At 46.6% G+C, this 26,149-nt stretch overlaps 1 pseudogene; it reads left to right on the top strand.

Moving 5' to 3' along the window:
* Window positions 1-4,235: 4,235 nt before the first annotated feature.
* LOC148162690 (small nucleolar RNA U3) lies at window positions 4,236-4,404 on the top strand (annotated as a pseudogene).
* Window positions 4,405-26,149: the final 21,745 nt, after the last annotated feature.

Genomic DNA, 26,149 nt, shown 5'->3' with positions numbered 1-26,149 from the left:
ATTATAACCCATGATATTTGTATTATTCAATTATGAATATTTGCATGCATATAACAGTATAACTATTAAATATTGGTATATTTTTAAATGATAATATAGCTATATTGGGCAGTTAAGATAACTAAATCCTTACTTAAAATAAATAGAAATCAATGGATGTTCAAAAGTGACGAATTAAAAGATATCTTTCGTATTAGAATTTACTTGTTATTTAGAATAATGGAGATTTGTATATATACTAGAAGAAAGAGTTAAAACAAAGATAATACCTCTGGGGAAGGAGACTGAGGAGAACGGAGAGAGCTGAGAAAGGAAACCACTCTGTTTTATTATAAGCTTTTTGGTATTATTTGACTATGTGCATATATTACCTTCAAGAAAATAAAAATTAAAGCAAAAAGAAAAGAAACTTCCCAGGTATTCTGATGCTCAGGCAAATTTAGGAACCACTAAGACAGCACACTGTCCCATCCACTATTGAAAACTCTGCAACAATCTGTACTAAGTAGTTGTCCAACTCTGACTTGAATATCTCCATGATATAGATAGCTCACCACCTGAAACTGTCCTTCATCTTCTTTACAGCCCAAATTCTTATGATATATCAGTTATAGATATTGCATGGTAAAAGTACAGAGATATCGTGAGACTGTACTTGGCCAATCCATTTCCAGGGAGGTAAGTAGTTGGAGAGGTAATGAATGTCTCTCAATCCTTCAGCATTGAGTGGCTATCAAAGAGGGTGAGGCTTTTCACTGTGCTGGAACCCACTGCCCTGGCAATCACTTGGAAGAGATTTGCTGCTCAGAATGGAGGGCAGGGTTTAGAAGCTCTAGGAATTTTACATTTAGGTCTCATCCTCTGGCTTTGACTAATGGCACAGCTTATGCCGTCTTGAAGACTCCCAGAAGTTGAGGTGGTGAGATGCCTCAGAAGTCAGGAAGCTGGGCAAAAAAAGCCTTATAAATTATAACAGCTTTTGGGTCCAGAAAGCAGCTATTTATCTCAAGATGCAAGACCTATCTTTAAAGCATGATTTCCCAGGGTGGGGTTGGGTGGCTGGGTGGCTCAGTCGTTAAGCGTCTGCCTTCTGCTCAGGTCATGATCAGGCTCCCCGCTCAGTGGGAAGCCTGCTTCTCCCTCTCCCACTCCCCCTGCTTGTGTTCCCTCACTCGCTCGCTGTGTCTCTCTCTATCAGATAAATAAAAAAATCTTTAAAGCATGATTTCCTTTATCTTATATCCAGCAGCTCACTCTATCCCCTGGCTCTCTGTTGGAAGGTCCTTGTGAGAGGGAGAGTAGTACAGGAATTAAAAGCACTGGCTTTCAATAGTACAGATAAAATTAATTATATTTTAAAAACTCAATCCAGAAAAAGACAGAAAAGTAGGAACAAATAATAGATATTAAAAACAAAACAAATAGGAAAGAGATAGATTTAAAACCAACCCTGTTGATAATTATATTAAATGTTAATAGTCTATACACCCAAATTAAAAGACAGAGATCATCAAACTAAATTAAAAATCAAGACCCAACACTTAAAGCATAAAAACGCAGCTAGATTAAAAGAAAAATAATGGAAATAGGTATACTATGTAAACTCTATTCAAAAGAAAGCTGAAGATGACTCTATTAATATCAAAGTAGTTTTCAGAACAAGGGATATTACCAGAATGAAGAGGGACATTTCATAATGATAAAGAGGTGCATTACCCAGAGAACATAACAATCCTCAATATGTGTGCAGCTAATAACAGAACATCAAAATATATGAAACAGAAACTAATAGATCAATGTAATTCACCATATTAACAAACTAAAAAGCAATATATGATCATCCCAATAGATGCAGAAAAGTCATTTGCCAAAATTTAACACCTATTTGTAATTTTTTTAAACCCTCCATAAATTAGGAATACAAGAAAACTTCCTTAATCCAATAAAGGGCACCTTAAACCCCTGCAGCTAACATCATACTTAGTGGTGAAAGACTGAATGATTTCCCATTAAAATCGGGAACAAAGCAAGGATGTTAGCTCTCAACACTTCTATTCAACATCACACAGGCAGTCCTAGCCAGTGCAATGAGACAATAAAAAGGAATAAAAGGCACTCAGATTTGAAATGAATGGTAAAACTGTCTTTATCATACAGCAAGATCATCTCTGTAGAAAAATTCAAAAGAATCTACTAGAACTAATAAATGAGATTAACAAAGACATGATAGAAGGCCAATATATTTTTAAAACAATTGTATTTCTATATAGCAACAAACAACTGGAAAGTGAAACTGAAAAATAGTATGAAAAACAATCCTCAGAGATAAATTTAACAAAATATGTGTAAGACTTATACACTGAAAACTGTGACATTGCTGAGAGAAATAATGTGAGCCCAAATAAACAGAAAGATGCAAGACTCCATGGATCAGAATATTCAATACTGTTAAGATGTTAATTGTCCCCAAAATGATCTATAGATTTTCAATGCATACCTAGTCAAAAGACCAGTAGGCTTTTTTAAGAAACTGCTTATCTAATTCTAACAGAAATGAAAAAGATCTAGAATAGAGAGGGGAAAAGTTGGAGTACTTATACTACTTGATTTCAAGACCTACTACAAAGTTACAGTAATCAATCGTGTCAGTGTGGTATTGAGGTAAGGATTGACATATAGATCAGTGGAACAGAAGAGTCCAGAAATATACCCAACATATGATCAACCGATTTTGACAAAGGTACCAAGGCAATTCAGTGGGAAAAGGAAAACTTTTTTTCAATGAATTATGCTGGACAATTGGATATTGAGGTGGGAGGTTGGGGAGAAAGGGCGAGAGGGGGTAAGGAAGAAAAAAAAGAAGGGACAAACTAAGGAAGGAAGGACCTCAACATATATATTATACCATATAAAAAAGTTAATTTGAGGAGCACCTGGGTGGCTCAGTCGGTTAAGTGTCTGCCTTTGGCTGGTCATGATCTCAGGGTCCTGGGATCAAGACCCGCATTGGGGCTCCCTGCTCGGTGGGGAGTCTGCGTGTCCCTCTCCCTCTGCTCCTCCCCCTGCTTGTGCTCTCTCTCTGTCAAATAAATAAAATGTTTTTTTAAAAAAAGTTAATTTGAAATGAATCACAGACCTAAATATAGAGCTAAATTTGTAAAATTCTAGAAGAAAACGGAGGAAAAATTATTTCTACCTTGGGTTAGGCAAATAGTTCTTAGGACACAAAATCTATATAGTAGAGCTCAAGGCTAACTTTAAAATTTGACCAAGGCATGTTTTAGGCAAATTAAAAGAAGTAATCTTTATACAGCTGAGTCCAACTATGTTCAGTCCCTCCATACTCTCTCCTGGAACACCTTCCCTCTTCCCCTATCCAAATCCTTAGTATAACCAACTCTTAATTGTTGTCCTGTCTCAGCTCACTGCCACTTGCTCCAGGAAAACTTTCCTGACACCCTAAACTGGATCAAGTGCTTCTCCTCTGACTCTCATCACTACCTGGACTTAGCACTTAGCCCTCTCTATTGTAACAACCTATAACGCCCTCTAGATTGGAAGCCCCATGAGACACTGGGATGATATGCGAATTGCTCATTCTTATTCCCAGTGCCTGGCAGATGGTGGATGGTCAGTATATTTTACTGGATGAGCTATTGTGTGATTACAACCTTTTTTTTTTCCAATTTTTTTGTTGCACTTGATCTTAGCCAAAAGGCTAAGAAGCAATTCAATTTTTTTGTTGTAGTAAAATACACATAGTACAAAATTTAACCATCTTAACCATTTTTAAGTGTACAGTTCAGTAGTACTAAATACATTCATAATGTTGTGCAACCATAATCACCATCCATCTCCATAACTCTTTTTGTCTTGTAAAACTGAAACTCTAATACCCATTAAACACACACGCTCCATTTTCTCCAGTCCCTAGGAACCACCATTCTACTGTCTATATGATCTTGACAATTCTATTTCATATAAGTGAAATTATAAGGTATTTGACTTTTGGTGACTGGCTTCTGGCAGTCTGGCATAGTGTCTCCAAAGTTCATCCATGTTGTAGCACATCACAGAATTTCCTTCCTTTTTAAAGTTGAATAATATTCCATGTGTGTGTATATACCGCATTTTGGTAATCCATTCATCTTTTGATGGACACAAGGGTTGCTTCCATGTTTTAGCTACTGTAAACAATGCTGCTATGAACACAGGTATACAAAATATCTCTTCCAAAAACTATAATTCAGGGGTCATTTCTACAGTTTGTTACTAGACAAGTTACTCTGAATGTGTAGAGTACCCAAAACCATGAGCAGGAGGCAGGAAAAAAAAATCTCTTTCAGACCCTGCTTTCAATTCTTTTGGGTGTATACCCGAGGTGGAATTGCTGGATCATATGGTAATCCTATTTTTTATTTTTTGAGAAAGTGTATTACTCTTTTCCACAGTCAATGGCTATACAGTTTCACATTCCCACCAACAGTGTGTAAGTGTCCCAACTTCTCTGCATCCTGTTATATTGTTTTCTTTTTCTTTTTGTTTTATCTTTTTTATTTTTTTATAGCAGCCATCCTAATGGGTGTGAGGTGGTGTCTCGTTGTAGTTTTGATTTGAATTTCCCTTGATGATTAGTGCAACTGAGCATCTTTTCATGGGCTTATTGGTCATTTATATATCTTCCCTGGAGAAATGTCTATTCAAGTCCTTTGCCTAATTTTGAATCAGGTTCTTTATTGTTGAGTTTTAGGAATTTTCTAGATAGTAATCCTTTATCAGATATATGATTTGCAAAATTTTTCTCCCATTCTGTGGGCTGCCTTTTTACTCTGTTGATGGTGTCTTTTGGTGCACAGATTTTTAATTTTCCTGAATTCCAATTGTCTATTTTTTCATCACCTGTCCCTTTGGTGTCATATTCAAGACATCATTGCCAAATCCAGAGTCATGAAGCATTTGTCTTATGTTTCCTTCTACCAGTTTTATTGTTTTAGGTCTTATACTTAGATCTGATGCATTTTGAGTTAATTTTTGTATATGGCACTATGTAAAGGTCCAACTTCATTATTTTGCCTGTGGATATCTGGCACCATTTGTTGAAAGACGGTCTTTTCCCCCATTGAATGGTCTTGGCACCCTTAACAAAAATCATTTGACCATATATTCAAGAGTTTATTTCTGGGCTCTATTCTAGTCCACTGGTTTATATGTCTATCTTTCTGCCATATTGTTTTGATAATGTAGCTTACACTGTAGCTTTGTAGTAACTTCTGAAATCAGGAAATGTGAGTCCTCCAGTTTTGTTCTTCTTTTTGAATATTCTTTTAACTATAAAGGGTCACTTGAGTTTCCATATGAATTTTATTTCTGCAAAAAAATCATTGGGACTTTGATAGAGGTTGCATTGAATCTGTAGGTCACTTTGGGTAGTATTGACATTTTAACAATATTAATCATGAACATGTGATGTGTTTCCATTTATCTATACCTTCTTTAATTTTTCAGCAGTGTTTTGTAGTTTTCATTGTACAAGTCTTTCACTTCCTTGATTAAGTATTTTATTCTTTTTGATGCTATTGTAAATGGAGTTGTTTTTGTGGTTTCCTTTTCAGTATTGTTCATTGTTAGTGGATAGAAACACAATTTTTTTCTAAGTAGACTCCACGCCCAACATGGGGCTTTAACTCATGATCCTGAGATGAAGAGTTGCATGCTCCACCAACTCAGCTAGCCAGGCACCCCCAGTTCATTTTTGCATGTTGAGTTTGTATTCTGCTACTTTGCTAAATTCATTTATTATTTCTAGCAGTTTTTTTGTGGAATCCTTAGGGTTTTCTGCAAATAAGATCATATAATCTGCAAACAGAGGTAATTTTACTTATTTTCCACTTTGGATGGCATTTATTCTTTTTCTTACCTAATTGCTCTGGTTAGGATTTCCAATACTATGCCGAACAGCAGTATTGAAAGCAGGTATTCTTGTATTGTTTCCAATCGTAGAGGAAAGGCTTTTAGTCTTTCACCATTGAGTATATGCTTACTGTAGTTTTTCATGTATGGTTATTACGTTGAACTAGTTTCCTTCTATTCCTAGTGTGTTTTAGTGTTTTATCATAAAAGGGTGTTAAATTTTGCCAAATGCCTTTTCTGCATCAATTGAAATAATCATGTGGGTTTTTCTCCTTCATTCTGTTAATGTGCTTTATTACATTGATTGATTTCTGTATGTTGAGCCATCCTTGCATTCCAGGAATAAGTCCCACTTGGCCATGGTGAATAATCATTTTAATATGCTGCTGAATTTGATTTGCTTGCATTTTGTTGAGGATTTTTACATTGACATTCATAAAGGATATCCTGCAGTTTTCTTGTAGTGTCTTTCTCTGGCTTTGGTATCAGGATAATGCTGGGCTCATAGAATGAGTTAGAAAGTGTTCCTTCCTCTTCAGTTTTTTAGAAAAGTTTGAGAAGGATTGGTATTAGTTCTTCTTTAAATGTTTGGTAGAATGCACAGGGAAGCCATTGAGTACAAGGCTTTTCTTTGTCAGGAAATTTTTTATTACTGCTTCAATCTCCTCACTAGTTATAGGTGTATTTATATTTTCTATTTCTTTGTGATTTAGTCTTGGTAGGCTTTGTACTTCTAGGACTTTTTCCATTTCATCTAGGTTATCCAATGTTGGTGGGCAACTGTTGATAGTACTCTCTGGTAATCCCCACCTTCATTTCTAATTTTAAGAATTTGAGTCTTCTCTTTTTTCTTAGTCCACCTAGCTAAAATTTTGTCAGTTTTGTTGATTTTTTTCAAAGAACCAACTTTTGGGTTCGTTGATTTTTTCTATTGTTTTTCTCTTCTCTATTTTGTTTACTTCTGCTCTAATCTTTATTATTTCTTTCCTTCTGCACTTTGGATTTAGTTTGTTCTTCTTTTTCTAGCTTCTTAAGTTGTAAAGTTAGGTTGTTGATTTGAGATCTTATTTTTTTAATGTAAGCATTTATAGCTATAAATTTCCCCCTTAGAATTCTTTTTGCTGTGTTCCATAAGTTTGGGTGCATTGCCTTTTTATGCATTCATCACTGGGTATTTTCTAATTTCCCTTTTGATTTTTTCTTTGATTCACTGGATGTTTAAAACTTTATTTAATTTCCACAATTTCATAAAATTTCCAGTTTTTCATCTGTTATTGATTCTAACTTCATCTCATTGTGTCAGAGAAGATACTTTGTATATCTGTCTTTTAAAATCTTTTGAGACTTAATTTGTGGTCTAACAAATCACCTATCCTGCAAAATGTCCCATGGGCACTTGAGAAGAACGTGTATGTTGTCTTTGGGTAAAGTACACTGTATTTGTCTATTAAAGATAGAGGTTCGTTGTGTTAAGCCCTCTGTTTCCTTACTTATCGTCTGTCTGTTATTGTGAGTAGGGTGTTGAAGTCTCCAATTATTCTTGTGTAACTGTTTCTCACTTCAATTCTGTCAGTCTTCCTCATACATTGATGGTCTGTCATTAGGTGAGTAAATGTTTATAATTGTTATATTTTCTTACTGTATTAAAATTTTTATTAATATATAATGTCCTTGTCTCTTGTAACCTCTTTTGATTTAAAGTCCATTTTGTCTGAAAATAGTATAGCCACTCCTGCTCTCTTTTGGTTACTATTTGCATAGAATATCATTTTCCATTCTTTCATTTCCATTCTTTCATTTTCACTTTCATTTTCATTTCTTTCATTGTGTCTTTGGATGGAAAATGAGTCTCTTAGAGACAGGCAGCATATAATTGGATCATGTGTTTTTATCCATTCTGCAAAAGTCTCTGTCTTTAAGTTGGTGAGTTTAATCAACTCATAGTTAAAGTAACTACTGATATGGAGGGACTTTCTTCTGTCATTTTGCTATTTGTTTTCTATATGCTTTATAGTTTTTTTTTTTTTTTTTTTTGGTCCTTCACTTCCTATACTACCGTCTTCTTTTGTGTTTAGTTGATTTTTTGTAATGAAATGTTTAAGTTCCTTTCTTATTTCCTTTTGTGTATATTCTATAGCTATTTTCTTTGTGGCCATCCTAGGGATTGCATTTAACATCCTAAAGTTATAACACTCTAATTTGAATTTATACCAGCATAACTTCAATAACAACAAAAACTCTGCTCCTGTGCAGCTCTTTCCCCACCCCTTTCAGTTGTAGGTGTTCTCAGTTGCATCTTTATATATTGTGTGCCCCAAAATACAAACTCATGATTCTTTTAAATACATTAGTCTCTTAAATCAGGTAGAAAACAAAAAGTGCAGTTATAAGCCACTGTTAAAATAATACTAGCTTTTATAACTGTCAATGTATTTACATCTATTGAGATTTTTATTTCTCTATATGGCTTTGAGTCACTGTCTAGTGTCCTTTCATTTCACCTTGCAAGACTCCCTTGAGCATTTCTTGCAGTGCAGGTCTAGGGGTCATGCACTCCCTCAACTTTTGTTCATCTGTACTGTCTTAATTTCTCCCTCAATTTTGAAGGACAGTTTTATCAGATACAGGGTTCTTGGTTAACAGATGTTTTTCCTTTAGCACTTTGAATATATCAGCCTACTGCCTCTGGCCTCCAAAGTTTCTGATGAGAAATCTGCCTATAATCTGATTAAGGATCCCTTGTATATAGCAATTTGCTTCTTTCTTGCTGCTTTTAAGATTCTCTCTTTGTCTTTTCAAAGTTTGCTTATAATGTATCTCAGTGTGGGTCTCTCTGAGTTCATCTTACTTGGAATTCATTGATCTTCTTGGATGTTTATATTCATGCCTTTCATCAAATTTGGAAAGTTTTCATCCATCATTTCTTGAAATATTTTCTGTGCCCTTTTCTCTCTCTCCTCTCCTGGAATTCCCACAATGCATATGGTGATCTGCTTGATGATGTCCCAAAGATCCCTTAGAGTGTTCACTTTTCTTCAATCTTTTTTCTTTCTGTTCCTCAGACTCAATAATATCCATTGTCCTGTGTTCAAGTTCACTGATTCTCTCTTCTGCCTGTTCAAATCTGCCTTTCATTCCCTCTGGTGAATTTTTTTCATTTTAATTATTGTAATTTTCAGCTCCATAATTTTCTTTTGGTTTCCTTTTAGGTTATCTTTTTATTGATATTTCCATTTTGTTCATACATCATTTTCTTCACTTGCTCCAAATTTCCTTAGCTCTTTGAGATCTTGAAGACAATTACTTGAAAGTATTTGTTTAGTATATCTGCCATTAAGTCTTTTTTAGGGACAGTTTTTGTCGATTTATTTTTCCCTTTAAGTGGGCCATACTTTCCTGTTTCTTTATATGCCTTGTGATTTCTTGTTGTTATTGAATACTGGACTTGTGAAACAAATAATGTAGCAAATCTGGAAATCAGATTCTTGTCCTTCCCCGAGTTTGCTAAGCTTTTGTTATTGTTTTTTTGTTTCTTTGTTTGTTTGTTTTAATTGTTGTAGTCTGTCTCTGTGCTGAGGATCAGCCTCAGATGTAAACTTAATGTCTTCTTGGGTCTTTTTTGTGAGTTTGCCTGGCATTGTATGGTCATTTTCTAATTTTCCCTGTATATGAAGTTGTCCTTGAATGTCATAGTTTTTAATGTCTGTCTCCCAAAAAGGGAAAAAAGAAAAAAATGAAGGGTGGAAGGCAAGTGTCCTGGCTCTTTAAATGCCCTAGAAGTCACTTTAGCCATAGCGAGTGTGGCTTGTAACAATTGAAGGTATAACAACAATAATTCCCGCCTCTTTGTCTGCACCTCTGCGATCAGAAGCAGCAATTAGCAGTTAGAACATAGATCCCTAATATTTGGATGAAAGGGTCCCTTTAGCCCACCCCAGCTCCAGGAAGCTGCGTGCAAGCTGCTCCAAGAACATATGTACATCTGCCTCGCAAGAGGCTGAAGGGTGGGGGACAGAACAGGGAGCCACTACTGCGTTAAGAGCTGAAACTGACCAAAATTAACCACAATTTACTTCCCAAGTCTTCTCCTGGAAGTTTCCAGCCTTCAATAGACTAAAATTCCAAAGTAGTTAGATCACACAGATTCTGCCAGTGCAATGATTTTCTAAGTAGGGAGACAGATTCCTGATGCTTCCTATTCTGCCATCTTCACAGAATCCTCTCTACATCCATTATTTTTTATCACCATCAGGACCCCCCTGAGAGGCAAACAGGGCAGAATTACTATTTTCTTTTGCAGATGATGAACCAAGGCCCAGAGAGGTTAGGTGATTTTCCCATGGTGACATTGCTGGCAAAGGCTAGCCTGTCTGTTCATCAGGTGCTCTTTTTCCTTGGTACCATGCGCTGCTTCTCCAGAAGCAGCACCCTTATATCACTGGGGAGTACAGCTTGGGGTGCCACACTGCACCTGGAAGAAAGAAGATGGGATGGGCATGGGCAGCACCCAGGCACCAAGGCCTTCCAAGGCCTTGCCTGGGACATGTGAGGGAGATGTTCATATGTGTGGATCTTTGGGTTTATTGTGGTTCCTTTCCTGCAACAAGTTCTCTTCCTGGTCCAGAGCAAAATACGGATGGAAGTCTCAGCCCCAGCCCCATCTGCACCTCTCAGGCCAGGTCCAGTTTGTTGAAGGGGACTGCAGCTTGTCTGGGAGTTAGACAGACCAACGGGGGAGGAAAAGAAAGGCAGGGAGGAAGAGAGACACGAAGATACCATGTATTAGAGAAATAGTAAAAAGCAGCTAACCAACTGATAGGTGCTGGGCACTGGTGCTGGGTCCTTATAATGACCCTCTGAGGGATCCCCACCTGAGGGTTGAGGAACCTGAGGCTCAGGGAGGTTAAGTGCTTCGCCCAAGATCACACAGCCAGTGAGTTTGGTTCAAGCCCATTGTGCCTTTTCTTACCCATTACACTACCAGGCATCCTGGTTGAGGAGCAGGATACCAGAGTGAGTGAGACAAGAAGATTGAAGGTGAGAGAGTGAGAGATGGAAGGTGGGTGTTTAACCCAGCACCCTTATATCACTGGGGAGTGCAGCTTGGGGTGCCACACTGCACCTGGAAGAAAACAGATGGGATGGGCATGGGCAGCACCCAGGCACCAAAGGGCACCACCCTTAGGGAGTAGTACAGGGCAAAAGTCAGCCCCTCCGGCCAGTGCCCAGTGGTCACTCATCCTATAGCTGGCACTTATAGAAGGACCTGCTGTGCTCGGCTGATACCAGAATGGAAGGCACAGGGGCTCCCACTCGTGCCTGGCTCTAGGCCTTCTATAGATGGGCGGATTTGGGGCCAATGGAGAGGCTGCATTAATGGGAAGGCATCAGGGCCTCAGTATCCTGGGGAGCAGGAGAAACTAAGACTATCTCAGCAGACCTAGGTCTGGGTGAATGCACAGCCACCTACTGGTCCCATGACCTAGAAATCATACAACTGCTCCCTCTAATGTAAAACATAATAACAATATATACCCCACTGGGTTGCCGTGGAAATTAAATTTGCAGATAATAGGTAAAAAGGCACTTAGCAAAACTATAAGGTGCTCTCTGATGTTGGGTGTTCTTATTGGCACAGGCTGGGCAGCCAAGCTCCCACAGCTACCTCTGGCCTCTACCTCCCTGCCCCCACTGTTGCAAAGGACCCGTTATCAATGGCGACACCAGGAAGACAGGCATACTCCAACACAGTCTGGCAACGTAGTCCAGCTGAGCCCCTAATCAACTTGCTATGTGATATTGTGCTATTCCACCTGTGGGCCTCACTTGTGGGTTTGTTTGTTTTTATACCAAGGGGGTTGGGCCAAAGTGTTAAATTTTCAGGAGTTTTGTGAACCCAGTGACTTCATGTTGGTAGCTGAAAATCAGCCATGGTGGGAGTATTTACACCACAGAAATCAGCAAACACTACAAATCAGGGTACCACTGTTTGGGCAGACATTCCAGAATCTCCTCCTTCCAGTGGCTGGCCAGGAATGGAGCAGCTGACCCAAACAGATCGCCTGGCATGCTCAGCATCTGGCTGCTTCCCAAGGATTCACCCCTCATAAATATGGATGCACACCTGGCCAGCAGCAGGTCTGCACCCCACACATACACCCCTACCCACTGCCTGGTGAATCCCTGGTCACAGACAGGGGAGGGAGGCAGGAAGGCAACTGGTGTACTTGTCATTTACAGGAACAAGGCTCTGGACCTTGCCTGGCCTGAATATTACATGAGGCCCAATATTCCTTCTCTTCCCCCTCTGCCTAATTCATGTGAAGGCAGGATGGGAGATTGCCAAGCCTCCAGCATCACACCTGCTTTGCAACCCAAAGGCACCACTATACAGACCCCTTTCCCCTCTTCTGTCCTCCTGTGAGGACCCCCCACCCTGTGCAAGAGCTCTGCTCAGGGAGTGTCACCCACTTAGATTGCAATGTGCCTGGTGCTCCCTGGAGCTGGGCCACACACACTTTGCCCCTTTCCTGCCGGCCACACCCACACACCCCAGGACCAGGAAGGCAGACCAGTCCCGGGGGAAGGGGGCACAAGGTAGGGATATGTGTGGAGGGCTGCTCAGGGATGGAAGCTGAGCCTGGGCTCTGCCTCCCAACTCTGTCCTCTTCCAGTGTTTCTGGTTTGTTGCTCTTGAGGCTGTTTTGTGACTCAAGCAATCACACTCTCTCACTCCCTGTGATTGACTTGGCATCACCTAAAAATGCTACGTAAAATCCCAGCCCCCAGTACCTCGGAAGATGACATTTATTTGGAGATAAGGTCTTTACAAAGGTAACTGAGTTAAAGTGAGATCATTAGGGTGGGCCCTAATTCCATGTGTCTGGTGTCCTTGTCAAAGGGGGTAATTTAACACCTGTATTGAGGGAAGATGATGTGAAGGCACAGGCGAAAGACGGCCATCTATAGGCCAAGGAGAAAAGCCTGGGACGGAGATTTCCCTCTCAGGAAGTCCCACCAACACCTGGGTCTTGGACTTCCAGCCTCCAGAATCATGAGGCAGTACATTTCTGTCATTTAAGCCCCTCTAGTCTATGGCACTTCACTATGGCAGCCCTCTCTCTGAAAGAGAAGAAACAAAAAAATGCTTGTGGAGCCCCACACTGGGCATAGAGCTTACTTAAAAAAGAAGAAAGGAGGGGCGCCTGGGTGGCTCAGTCATTAAGCGTCTGCCTTCGGCTCGGGTCATGATCCCAGGGTCCTAGGATCGAGCCCCACATCAGGCTCCCTGCTCGGCGGGGAGTCTGCTTCTCCTTCTCCCTCTGCCTGCCGCTCCCCCCGCTTGTGCTCTCTCTCTGTCAAATAAATAAATAAAACCTTTAAAAAAAAAAAAAAGAAGGAAGGAAGGGAGGGAGGGAGGGAGGGAGGGAGGGAGGGAGGGAAAGGAACCTGCTTATGGGTATCTGGGTTTCACTCTTTCCAAGCACATTCACTCTCACCATGGCCTCTGATCTGATGACCCCTTTTGTCACTCATCCCATCTGACAGATTACGAAACTGAGGCCCAGAGGCAGGGAGCTTACCAAAAAAGCCCACATGGGGCTAATCATCAGCCAGGACTAGAACCAAGTCCTCCCTGCTAACAACCAGAGGACTTTCCTCCATCGAGTCGAGCTTCTCTTCCTAAATCTGTACAGAACTCCATGAGGCCATGGGGTTGGGGCTAGGGGCACCTCCCTCCACCAGAGAAGACCTTTCTGGCTGTGGCCCTCCACCCTGCATGAACTGTGGAATCTCCAGAACACCTTTTCATCAGCCTGATGCCTGGGCCATGCCCCAGACCAAGTGAATGGGAACCTCTGGGGATGCGGCTCGGGTGCCAGTAGTCTCTTCAGCAAACTGCTGTGATTTCTGATGTGCAGCTGGAGTGCAGAAGCCTGAGCTAGAGGGTCATGGCGGGTCTGTGCCAGCAACCTGTGATGTGACAAGGGGGATGGGAGCCTAAGTGTCCCCCCACCACCATCCCAGAGGGGCCCTGGGGGTGCCCAGCAGGCAATCACACCTCTGGAAATATGAGGTATAAATGAAGGTGCAAATTGGTGCTCACTCATTCGGAGGAACGCCTAGGAAATGTCAGGGTTAAGGGGAAGTTTTTCTAGTTCTTTTACTTTATTGCGTTGGAGGTGGGAGGGAAAGAGTTCTTTAAAATATTAATGGAAGGAAAAATAGTGTTTTTCCTTTAAATTTGGGCCTATGCTCTCCCACGTAAATCAAATGTAACTGTTTATCATAGGAAAACAGAGCAGCGCCCTGGAGCACTTACTCTATGCTGGGCAGTGCTAGGCAACCCTCACAGTGTCTATTCTTACAATAACCCCATGACGGAGGTATTACAGTCCCCATTTTACAGATGGGGTGTTATTTAACCTGTCCAAGGTCACCCAGCAATCAGGTGGTGGGGCCAGGATTCCAACTAAGGAGGCTGCCGCCAAAGCCCATGACATTAACCAGCAACTCTGTGGTCTTCTACAAAGACTTTTTAACATTCATAACACTTTTTTGTAAAAGGCACTAAAATAAGTATCATAGATATTAAAATGTTTACACAAAATGCTTTTTTTCCCACTTCTTCCAAAATTTCCAGAGATTCTTCTTCCCTAACTTGGGAAGAAGAGCTCAGGCACTAGGAGGCGCCAACCCAGAGAGGCAGCAGAACAGGCACCTGGATTCCCAGCACATGAAACCCCAGCCTGACACCAACATTGGCACCCCCACGCCATCTCCCATCCCTGCCTGGGCTCGCTGCTTCAGGAACGAGGGAAACGTGGGCTGGGATTGCCCTCTAGTGGCCATAAAGTTAACTGCAACCGACACATCCACACCCACCCAGGGCGGGTGCAGAGCCCTGAGCTCCCAGTGAAGGAGGAACCTCCCCAAGATGGGCACTCCCACTATGGTTGCACCAGGACCCTGAGACTTTACTCAGGTACTGACACTGGGACCCCAAAAGGCCAAACCAAGCCAGACTCCCGCTCACCCTTTGCACCCTCGTCTCCCTCCCATCCCTCCCTGGCTGATGGGGCATTAGAAGTCAGGAGGAAGGCTGCCCTGAGGCAGTGACGGAGCCCTGAGTGAAGGTCCACAGCCCTCCCTCCAACCCTGCCCACTCATGCACTCCCTTCGGGAAGCCTCCTCTGAACCCCCCTCCTCTGCAGCCCCCTCAGCTGCGCTCTCCCCCACCCTCACCTGCCGCGGTGAATACCAGGGGTACCTCTCCATGGACCCAGAATACTTTTCAAGACCACCAGTCTGTCCCCTTCCCCAGGCAACCCCCCAGTAGACTGGGAGTCCCCCCAGGGCCAGAGCCTAGGCATGCGAGCCTGCTCAGTTGGCTACCCCAAGTCCACCTGAACACTCAGCCCAGGGGCATCCGGGGAAGGGGGCAGTCAGAGCAACACTGCCCTTGGCAAGGCTCCCTCCCTCCTTTCCCACCCTTCTTCATGGTCCAGTGTGCCCTGAAGGGCCAGGCCGTTGGCCCCAGGGGAGAGAAGGGAAGGCTCCCAGGAAGCTGGAGAAGGAGCAGACACTGCAGTCTATGGGGAAAGGGCTGGCTCTCAAATGAGAGCAGCCATGGTCCCCATTGACCTTCTCTCTGCACTGAAATGGTGGAGGACCGCGCCTCAAAGAGGGGGCGACAGTCCCCTCGCCTTCGCCTTCAACTCTGAGTGGTGGGGGGGACATCTGAGAGCCAGCCAGCCCCCCTCGAGCCCATGTCAAGGCAGCAGGGGCCTGCCTCAGAAGCAGGCTGACGCCCAGGGTGGGGGGCCTCCCTAGCCGGCCAAAGGCACCTCAGAGTGACACACACACACACACACACACACACACACACACACACACACACACACGCGCGCGCTCCCACCCACCCCAAGGCCTGAGTGCATTAGCGGCCTTCAGGCTGTCAGGAGCAATTCCAAATGCCCCATTTATATTCCTAAGCAGAGGACTTGTTAATATGGAGCCTGCCTCCGGGGGAATGGGAAGGCGCTGGGTGAAAGATGACAAATCACACCCGATGGCCAGGCTGAGAGCACTAATATTCACTTACATCTCATTCATCAGGGCCACTGTCTCCAGGCCTTGCCAGCCACTGGGTCTCAGCCATCCCAGGGGCCAGAGGGGTCAGCTCTAGAGGGGCTGAGCTCCAAGAAGCTCAGGGATTGTTGGGTGGTAGCAGAACAGTCTGTCCTGCCAGCAGGCCTGGTGAGGGCCCAGCAACAAAGGGGAATAGGGGGCACACCACCCCCAGCCCCACAAAGTGGACATGGGTGAGGCCCAAACCAGAACATTCCTTAGGACAAAACTTCTGCTTCTGGTACTGGCAAGAAAACCAAAGGCTCAGGATGCCACCAGGTTCATCTCAGGCTGCACCCAGCCTCTGCCTGGGGAATGATGGCCAGTCAGGCCATTGGGCCAGAAAGGGGCCAGGATGGCTCCTGCCCAGGATGGGGTGGGAGCTCTCACACATACTCACACTCACACATACAGCAGGGCAAGAGGCCTGGCCAGATACTGCCGTGGAACGGGCTCTGTGCCCAGTCCCAGGCAGGTTGGGTGTGCAGTGTGAGTAATGGCGGGTGCGGGATGCACCCGAATCCTGATAAGAGAGAATAATAACTTGTCAAAGATATATATGATATGTGTTTGCTTTCCCGACGGAATATCTATGGGGCTAATTCATCAAGCCAGCGGGCTGGCTGGAGACCCAAGGAGGGAAGAGAAAAGGGACACGTGACAGGGCAGGCCCCACATTGGCTAGGGTGGGGAGGAGAGCGTAGGCCTCTCGGGCTGGGCCCATGTCAGGGGCCTGGAAAGCCCAGAAACTGGTCCAGTCCACGGGGGTCCCCCAGACCCTTCACACAGATCTCCAGGTGCATTTTTGGGTCTGTCCTCCATAGGCAATGTCCCACTTACTTGGGAAGCCCACTGTTCTCTCGTGTGCTCCTTCTCTCTTCCCTTTCTTTCTTTCTTCCTGCTGGGAAGACTGTGTAAACCTTCTGATTTGAGAAGTTGGGAGTTGATCAGAAAATCTCTCCTCTTTTGGAGAGGAGAAGATAAACAGAATCCGTTCTCCTGGGAGAACAAAGCGAAGAGCGGAAGCTAAGAGGGTGGGTCCTACCTGGGTCCTGGGCTGTACCCTGCGTTCCTCTCCTCCCACCCCCCCTCTGTCCCACACCCTCCCACACGGCCCGGCCGGAGGACAGAAAGGGAAAGAAAACAAAAGGGCCCATTCCCCTTAACCAGGTCATTTCAGGGACGCTGAGGCCACAAAACCCACCTGGAAACCCATGGCACTACCTCAGGGGGCCCCACCTCCTCACCAGGAAAGAAGTCTTTCATCTGTCTATGCCTGCGCGATCACCAGGGGAGCTTCCTTCCTCCTCTCTCTTTGTCAGAGTAATTTAAAAAATTGAATTAGCGTGCATCATCCCAGGCCTTTCCCAGGGGCTCTCTGGAGGCCTGCATGTCCCTCCGCACCTGCATTCTGAGCCAGCCTGGGTGCAGGCAAGGACCAGTCTCCAGAAGGGGAACCCCAAAATTCAAAGTCTCGAAGGAAGGGTCCCTAATGTTGCCCTCCCCCAGGACGGCTCACACACAGACCCTGCCCTCACGCATCCTCTGTCCCTCATGGGGCATTTTCCCTGGCTCACCGTCACCCAGGTCTGTTTTCCACCACTTCCCGCAGATGTCAACTCCCTCAGCTGGTGGTTGCAGGCTGATGTTCACCCTCCACCTCTGCTCATTCATTCAACAAAGGCTAAAGCCTCCACTGTATGCCAGGCTGCTGCTTGGCACTTGGGCCACATCAGTGAGCAAAACAGATGACGAGCCCTGCGAGCTGACTTGGTTAAAATACTGAAATACTCCACTCCAGCTGGTGAACATTTACCAACACCCCACTCTTCCCTCCCCTACCTCCCTGAGACCCATCAACCAGGGAGTTAACTTCTGGTGCAGCGCAGGGGCCCTCAGGTCCCCGGCCAGCTCCCAGCCTGGTGTCCATCCTGCTTAGTGAGAACTGGTGCCACGTTGTTGTTAAATATTACGACTCTCACCCCCGATAGTGCATCTGTGGCCCAGCCTGTGGCAATTCAATGAGAGCTTCTCTGTGCAAGACTGGGTTCCTCCCTCCCTCCCTCCCTCCCTCCCTCCCTCCCTCCCTCCCTCCCTCCTTCCTTCCTTCCTTCTCTCCTTCCTTCTCTCACTCCCTCTCTTCCTCCCTGCCTATCTACTTGTTTGAGGCCTAAGAGCTCCCTCCCAGTACCATTACCCTCTCCTGGCCCTCAGTTCTGGGCACAGGTCTAAGAAGCCTCCCATCAGTGCTCACAGCCCCCCCTCCCTCCCACCCAGGGCCATCCTGGCAGTGGCTGGCATCTTCTGGATGCTGAGGGCCAAGAAATATGGAGACCAGACTCCCCCTCCTCCGGCCCATTTCTCCCTAATGGACAGTGATAGCCCATTCCCCTCTCCAATCCTCTGCCCTCCTCCCCGATCCCCCCTACCCTACACTGCCCCATCCACAGAGGGCAGGCCCGGAGCTTGAGAACACTGTCCTGTCCCCCTCCCAGGGCATATGCAAGGGGAGAAGAAAGGGGGGCTGTGCCCCCTGCCAAGTGCAACCTGAAGTTGGAGAGCAATTAACTTGGCATTTTCAAACAAGGGCGGAGGAAGTAGGAGCCACAGGACTGAGTCAGCACATCGGAGAGGCGGGTGCCAAGTGGCTGGCTCAGCTCGTTAGCAGGACAGGGCTGAACCAAAGAGAAACAAGGTCAGGGAGGAGGGGGGGAGCCCCCAAATGGTGATGGGGGGGTCCAAGTCAGAAAGATGGCTGCAGGCCCCTCCTCATTCCCTACCTTACAGCCAGCCTGGATACTACCCTGGCTGCCAAAGCCACCAGACCAACCTTCATACTCCCAGCCCCCCACCTTCTGGCAGCCCACCAATTAGCAAACATTCTCCACATTCTGTAAGTGCACCACAACTGGGAGGCAAGGTGACAGACCCTCCCCACCCCAAAGGCCACACCCCCCTACACACACACACACACACACACACACACACACACACACACACACGAGCTGGCCTCCCAGGAAGACACCACCAAGGCCTGGGGCCTAAGAAGCAGCAAGGAGCTAGAAAGGATGAAGGAGCAGAGCTCTGGTGGCCTGGCAGACTTCATGGAGGAGGTGCTCTTTTGAGGAGCTGCATTTAAAACAAGGTCTGCATACTCTGCCTTTTTCCAAAAAGGAAAAAAAAATCCACTGAATCCAGCCATCTGCTAAGTACTTTGCCAGGTGCTGCAGGCATTACCCACATCACCTAGGATCCTTACACCAGCCTGGAAGATTCCTCTCAGGTAGGAGGAAGCAGAGGCCCGGGGCTTACAGGACTCACCCTTGCCATACACAGGTACAAACACTGTACCCATTTTAGAAATGAAGAAACTGAGGATCAGAGAGACCTAAGGTCACACAGGTGGTAAATACAAGAGCCAGGACTCAGACCCTGAAGTAGATGTTTCCAAAACTCATGCCCTCTGCCTCTAAAAGTAGTGATGGTGAACCTCTGACACCACCAGGCTGGCTATCTCTGAAGATCTTCACAAATTACCAAATTCAAAAATACCAGTGACATTGAATTTGCCCCCCAAAGGCATTCATTTAATGCTGATGACCCTCCTATGTGTTCAGTGGTGGGCATCAGCCCCTTCCCCTCGAGTGGTCATGGGATGGGCACCACCTTGCCTGGGGTGTGTGGCCCCTGAATGGAGCCCTTCCAGGGCTGGATTCCGGGCACCAGACAGTTGGGGGAAACCGCTCGCATTTGACTTGCTGGACTCCCCCTAAGGCAGCCTGCAGTTCCTGGCCTGCCCGCAGAACTCATCTGCCCAACAGGTCCTGTGCTCCAAGAACAATCAAGTACAGGGAACTCTGCTTCCAGGGAGGGCTCTCCGATGAGTCATCACTCGGGCATTCCCCAGGGGGGTGTGTTGATGCTACACGCTTGCAACACCAAGATACCCCACATACTTCATCGGTGAGAGACCCCAGCTCCACCAAGACAAAGCAGCATGGTTTCCTAAGAAAAATGCCCAGCAGGTGAAGGCCAGAGACACACCAATCATTGCACCTGAAAGGAAGGGGCAAATGATTTTACATGAAAGTCTCTCTGTGATTACTCATCCACCCCTGACTTTAGAAACAAGGACACCCGAGCCCTGTCAGAGAAGGATGGAGACTTGTCCTACCTCCAAAGAGATGGAGCCAGGATGTGGACTCAGCTTCTCTGGTCCCAAATCCAGGCCTCCTTCCCTTCTGATCATGTGCCCAGAGTTACAGGGAAGAGGTCAGTGGAGATGCTGGAGACAGGATGGGGTGAGGCCAGGCCTCATGACCCCTAGGCCCCTGGGGTGCTTCCACACACACCCATTCTGGCAGCTGGCTGGCATGGGGCTTAGCTGGATGTGCTGGGGGCCTCAAGTTCTTCATGTGAAGGAAGAGTCCTTCCTCCCAGCCTGGCCAATGTAGAAGCAAGTGGGGAGGCACCCAGACTGTCTCAAAGGGACCCACGGTCTTGAGCATCAGGGTCACCAAATAGTCACCAGCACCCAGGATGGGGGTACTGGCAACAGTACCGGATATCTTCCCTGTCCCTCTCCCCTGCCCGTGCCCCCACCTGGACCCGTGGCCTTCCTCCCCAGGCCACATCAGGCAAGTTTTCCCTTTCAATGTTGAAAGAAACCTTCCAATAATGAAGCCATACCCTCCTTCAAGTCCTGCGCACTCCAGCCACGTGGGGTCATGTTCTTCCCCAGCAACCTCGCACCCTCGCCAGCACGGAGCCGTCCCTTTCCCCTTCCCTGTCTCAGCCACCTGAAATCCGTCCCACCTTTTGACCCAGTTCAAAACTCGCCTCCTCCACTGCCTCCGCTGGGAGTCTCTGCGTGGGCTCTACCCACCCCGGAGCCTCTCCCTGTCCATGCCCCCTCCGGGGCACTCACAGTGTTTCATCATGTGCTGCAGTGACATCTGTCTGCAATTTCTCTCCCTAGCACAGTACCTGGCACAAAGAGAGCCCAAAACTCATTCTTAACTGAAGGAGTAAGTCCAACATACCCGTCATGTTACAGATGAAGCAACTGCACCCAGGAGAAGGTGAGCGGCTTCCTCAAGGTCACACAGCTGGTGAGTACTGGAGGCAGCTCCGGAACCCATAAAAAAGGTGAGCCCCACCCTGTCCTCGTTCCCTGACCCATACTGCCTCTTCCCACCTGGATCAGGCCAGGGACCACAAGCTCAGGAGGGGTGATTCTGTTATCGCCATCCACAGCACTCATACAGAAGAGCACAAGAGGTCTATGCAGGGCAAAGAGAAGCAGTCACCTCTCTGAGTCTCCACCACCCAGATTAAGACCTACAGTGCTGGTGCCCCAGTCCCCCTCCCCCTGCCATGACCCTCCCCCATTAACCAGGGGAGTTAACCACTCTCCCAACACTTGTATTAATCCTCCTCTTGCTTTGCTTTGTGGTTGTGCCACTTTTATACATCTCTGTAACAATGTACTGCCCTTTGCTTACACAGCTAGGTTTGTGCTTGGTACTCAGTTTTTCAAAACTAAATAGGATCTGTGATCTCGTCAATGCTTAACACTGTTATGTTCAAGTTGTCCCAATGCAGTGAACTCTGAGCAGATGCTTATTATAAAACCAGGCCACAAAAGCATGTACAGAGTTCTCCCATCAGATAACACCAGCTCTCTCCTAAAAGCCACTTTATTTTAGGCACTGAATTAATGGTGTACAAATGACACGCACAGTAACGTGGAATTAGCATATGTCTTGATTTTTTTTTTTCAGGAAAGGATTTTATATGTGTGTGAAAAAGTCAACAGCTCAGGCCCTTGTCTAACGGGGCCGTTTTGATCCCAGTTGTCGGACAGCGGGGACCTGCCCTCGTGTTTACAGGCAGAAAAGAAGCCCCGGGAGGGCGTGAGAAGCAGATTTGGAGGGTTCCCCAGCCCCCTCCTCTCTCCCCTAGGGCCAGCCCTCACCACGGTGGCTTTGGCCCACAGCTGCCCTAGCCCAGGGACCCAGTGGCAGACAGAAACAGACCTACTTTGGTTTCCATGGCAACTGCAGGCATCGGGAGGTCAACCGAGTGAGCCGCAGCCAAGGAGGCAGCTGGTTTGAAGGGTGTTGATCTCTCTGCGGACCAGCAAGGCAGAACCACCAGGGACCAGAGGCAGCAAGCAAGCCAGGAGGAACCACGGGAGCTGGGCATACAGAGTCTACGGGGACCTGTCCGCCCAGCTTGCACGTTTGTGGGTGCACATACATGCCCCCGTGCTCACCCACTCCCCTCCTCTCCCCACCCGCCCAGGCAGAGGCGCGTGCTGAGAAATGCACATCTATGCTCCACTGTGAACACAGAGACCCATGCTCACAAACTCAGACACGTGTTCACATCAAATGCACTCCAGTTTCACATCTCGAACCATTTTCACACTCAAAAATGCACAAATATACAAGATGTACGCCCAGAAGCATCCACATTCACCCCAACACGCATCCTCAATACACACACCATGTGCGCAAGCACCGCACACACCCTCTCACCTAGATACCCACGCAGACCCACATTTGCAGGGAGACATGCATGCTCATACTCACCTGTGTACTCACAGGGACACCCGGCACGCCTACACAAAGACATGGATCGGAACATCCAAAAATTAAAATTCAGACGCTGTGGAGCCCAATCTTTCCAAGACGACTCAGAAATGGGACGTGGCCCCGTTCAGGGCTGTAGCAGCACCATGAAATCCCAGAAACAACCCTCCCAGCTTGCTGCCTCATAAACAGCGCCACCACTGAGAAAGGCCTTTAATCTTCTCTGTTTATTTACTCTGAGCAGTTCTTTTTTGTGTCCTCCATAAATGCCCAAAGGACAGAAATCTAACAATCCTGTGTCATTCAGACTTGAAATAAAAATTTTGATGATAGACCCACAGAGATGCACACTCCTTTAAGACATTTGTATGTGTCCCACTCCATAAGGAGGCTGCCCATCCCTGGGCATGCTTGGGTACATTCGCTGCCCAGCTGCCCCCAAAAGGCAGAAGAGGGCTGCTGGAGGGACAAATTCACAGAGCATGGAGGAACTTGAGGCATTAGTTCCTGACCTGCTGGGAACACCTGACAACCACAGCCTCCATCTACCTAGACCCTTGAGAGTCAGAGGTCAGTAAAGTTTTGGCAGGTCGGGCGGGCAGGGTCGGGGGGGGGATTTTGTTGAGAATTTCTTGAAGCACATTTGAAGATTCATGACATGATTTCAACATTGCCCTATTGATCACTTAATGTGCAGAAATTGGAAGATGTATGTACATGTGTATATTCTTATTCTAATAATAACAGCTAATACTGGGCACAAAAAGGTCAATAAATGTAAAGGTACTGTTATGATGATGATTTTAGATTGATAATGAAAATAATCTAGTCCTTAAAAATGGGGAGTTGTTGAGTTGAACCTCCTTACTCCATAGGATTTTAAGATCTTATTTTTTTGACACAGAAAGAGAGAGCACAAGCAGGGGGAGTGGCAGGCAGAAGGAGAGGGAGAAGCAGGCTTCCCACTGAGCAGGGAGCCTGACGTGGGGTTCGATCCCAGGACTCCGGGATCATGACCCGAGCCGAAGGCAGACGCCCAACCAACTGAGCCACCCAGGCGCCCCGCTCCATAGGATTTTAATTCAATAAGCCCTTCTCAGTGTTAGCAGTGGTGATATGACCACTGTGCGGTACTTCACAGAACAGTTCTGCATACACCAGCTCATTGTGTTCCCCTGATCATCTCCTGTGCGCCAGGCACCATGCTGAGGACAGTGGGGGCAGGGCGCTCACAGATTAATAAGACCCAGACCCAAGCCTTGAAGAGCCCAAGATCTAACCAGGAAGGGGTGGGGGAGCAGCCCTGGAAATGTACACTACCTAGTCTCCGGTTCTCACAAAGGCCAATGCAAAGGGCATTCCGCACAGGGAAGGGAGACATTCACTGATGGGGAAGAATCGGAAGGGGTAGAGAATCAGAGAAAGCTGCAGGAAGTAAGTCACTTTAAGCTGGGGCTGAATGCACAAGTAGGTTCAGACAAGCCACACTCTGGAAAGGGGCACTGGATTCCCAGGCACCACTGCAGAACTGTGTGTGGATGGTCAACCCATGGAGCTAGAGGGAGGGTCCCGGCAGGAGCAGGGAAGAAGGAGCAGCAAAGGCAGACTGAAGGCACAATCAGAAAGGCCTTGCAGGCCAAGCCAAGGAGCTTGGCCCTGGAGTATCATTAGTCGTGGGAATGGGTCAGCCCTGTGCTGGGGAGAAACACTGCAGGTAGCTGGTTGCCGGACATGGGGATGCGGCATTTGGGACGGGGATGTGGGAGCCTCAGGGCCAAACACCATGGTTTAAATTGCACCCTCCAGTGAACAGAGCTGAAGCCCCAGTCGGCACCCCTGCACCTAGCTCGGTGCCTGACCCATACGAGGCCCTCCATAAATGTTTGCTGAACTGCATGGCGCAGCAGGGTCATGCAAGGAAAATGGAATTAAGAGTCGGGTGACCCAGAGAGCTAGTTCAGGCCCACTATTGACTGGCTGCGGGACCCTGGGCCGAAGATTTAACCTCTCCAGTTCTCGATTTCCGCGCTGGTAAAAACAAATCCGATAATGCCCTGACCTCCCTGGTGTAGCTGTTCTGAGGCTCACAAGAGGGTACAGGCCGAAGGTGCAGAGCACAGGCCCAACCGGGGGACCACGCGAGCCCTTACTGCCTGCACGCAGGGATTGCCTTGAGCCAGGACCATATGCAGGGAAAGCTGGCTCAGCCGTCAGCAATTACCTACGCCCCAAACCCGACACCTGCGCTCCATTTCCGCACAGACAGATGGTGCAATCTGGCCCCACGCCAGGGCATAGGCCACGCCCCGGGATGCTCGTGCCGGCGCCTCGAAGCCTACAGCAGCCCACAGGGACAGATGCGGTGGAGAGAGGTCCCCCCAGGGTGCGGGGGCAGCCACTGAAGAGGACGTGGGCCCAGTGCAATGGCAGCCAGACCTTGATGTACCCCGGGGCCGCCCCATCCCTTACTCTCCCAAGGCCAAGGGAGCAGCAAGGCCAACTGCTAAGATTCTCACACCCTCTCTGAAAGGTGAGCAGAGAAGGTATTGGCTCCCTGCTTCCCACGTGGAGAAACTGAGGCTCAGAAAGATTAGGTGACTTTCAGCTGGACACACAGGTATTGAGAGATGGAGCCAGAGGAAATCTAGGTCTCAACTCCAAGTCCACCATTCTTCCATGGTCTGGTGGTGCTCTGGTTCCACAGACCACTTTGGCCACTACTGGGCGGGGGACAGGAATTCTTCCTTCACCCAAAGCCAGCTGTGCCCCCCTCCAGCCCAGCTACTTTGCCATCCCCCATGCTACCCCACATACCCTAAGGTTAGTGGGGATCCGAGCCAAGTGTAAATCAGTAGATTAAGTCATGAAATACACACAAAAGAATGCCTTTTTAAGAAAAATAGATGACTTGTTCCCAACTGTTCTTGTCCTCCGTGACTGGAAATGATTGCAAGCTGATCCTACTACTATAGAATTTTAGATTCTGCTGCTTGGAAAGAACCTTTAAAGAAATCTGGCCTAAATGCCACCCCTGGACAGGCATATCTCTGGGCACAACATCATCACCAAGTGCTCATCCAGCCTTAACTCACACACCTCCCCAAACCCTGAGCTCATCATTCCCTCTCTGCCCAACTCTGGTGATTAGAAAGTTCTTGCTTCCCTTTAGCTGAGATCCATCAGTCTCCTTAAGGATCTAAAGGTCTCTACTGGGGTCACAAGAGCAAATCAAATCTCCCCTTCTTTTCACAACCCAGTTGACATTAGGAGACCTCCTTCTCTCTTCCTGACTCAGTGGCCCCAGTGCCTTCAACCATCCCTCAGAAAGGCACGCTTGTGAGTTCTTCTCTCAGCTTCCGGACACACTCTGGCTGGGCCCTGTCCCTCGGAGCGCCGCACGAACCTGTGCTGTCATCATGGGTCAGACATATGGGCCGTCTCCTTTATTCCTGACAACAACCCCAGGAGGTAGATGCAATGATTGTCCCCATTTTGCAGACGAGGAAACCAAA

This window comes from Eumetopias jubatus, unplaced genomic scaffold, assembly GCF_037043125.1.
Source record: "Eumetopias jubatus isolate StellerSeaLion01/CBP00866 unplaced genomic scaffold, mEumJub1_p1.0 scaffold_13, whole genome shotgun sequence".
Classification (NCBI taxonomy): domain Eukaryota; kingdom Metazoa; phylum Chordata; class Mammalia; order Carnivora; family Otariidae; genus Eumetopias; species Eumetopias jubatus.
This window is presented reverse-complemented; position numbering and strand designations above follow the sequence as displayed.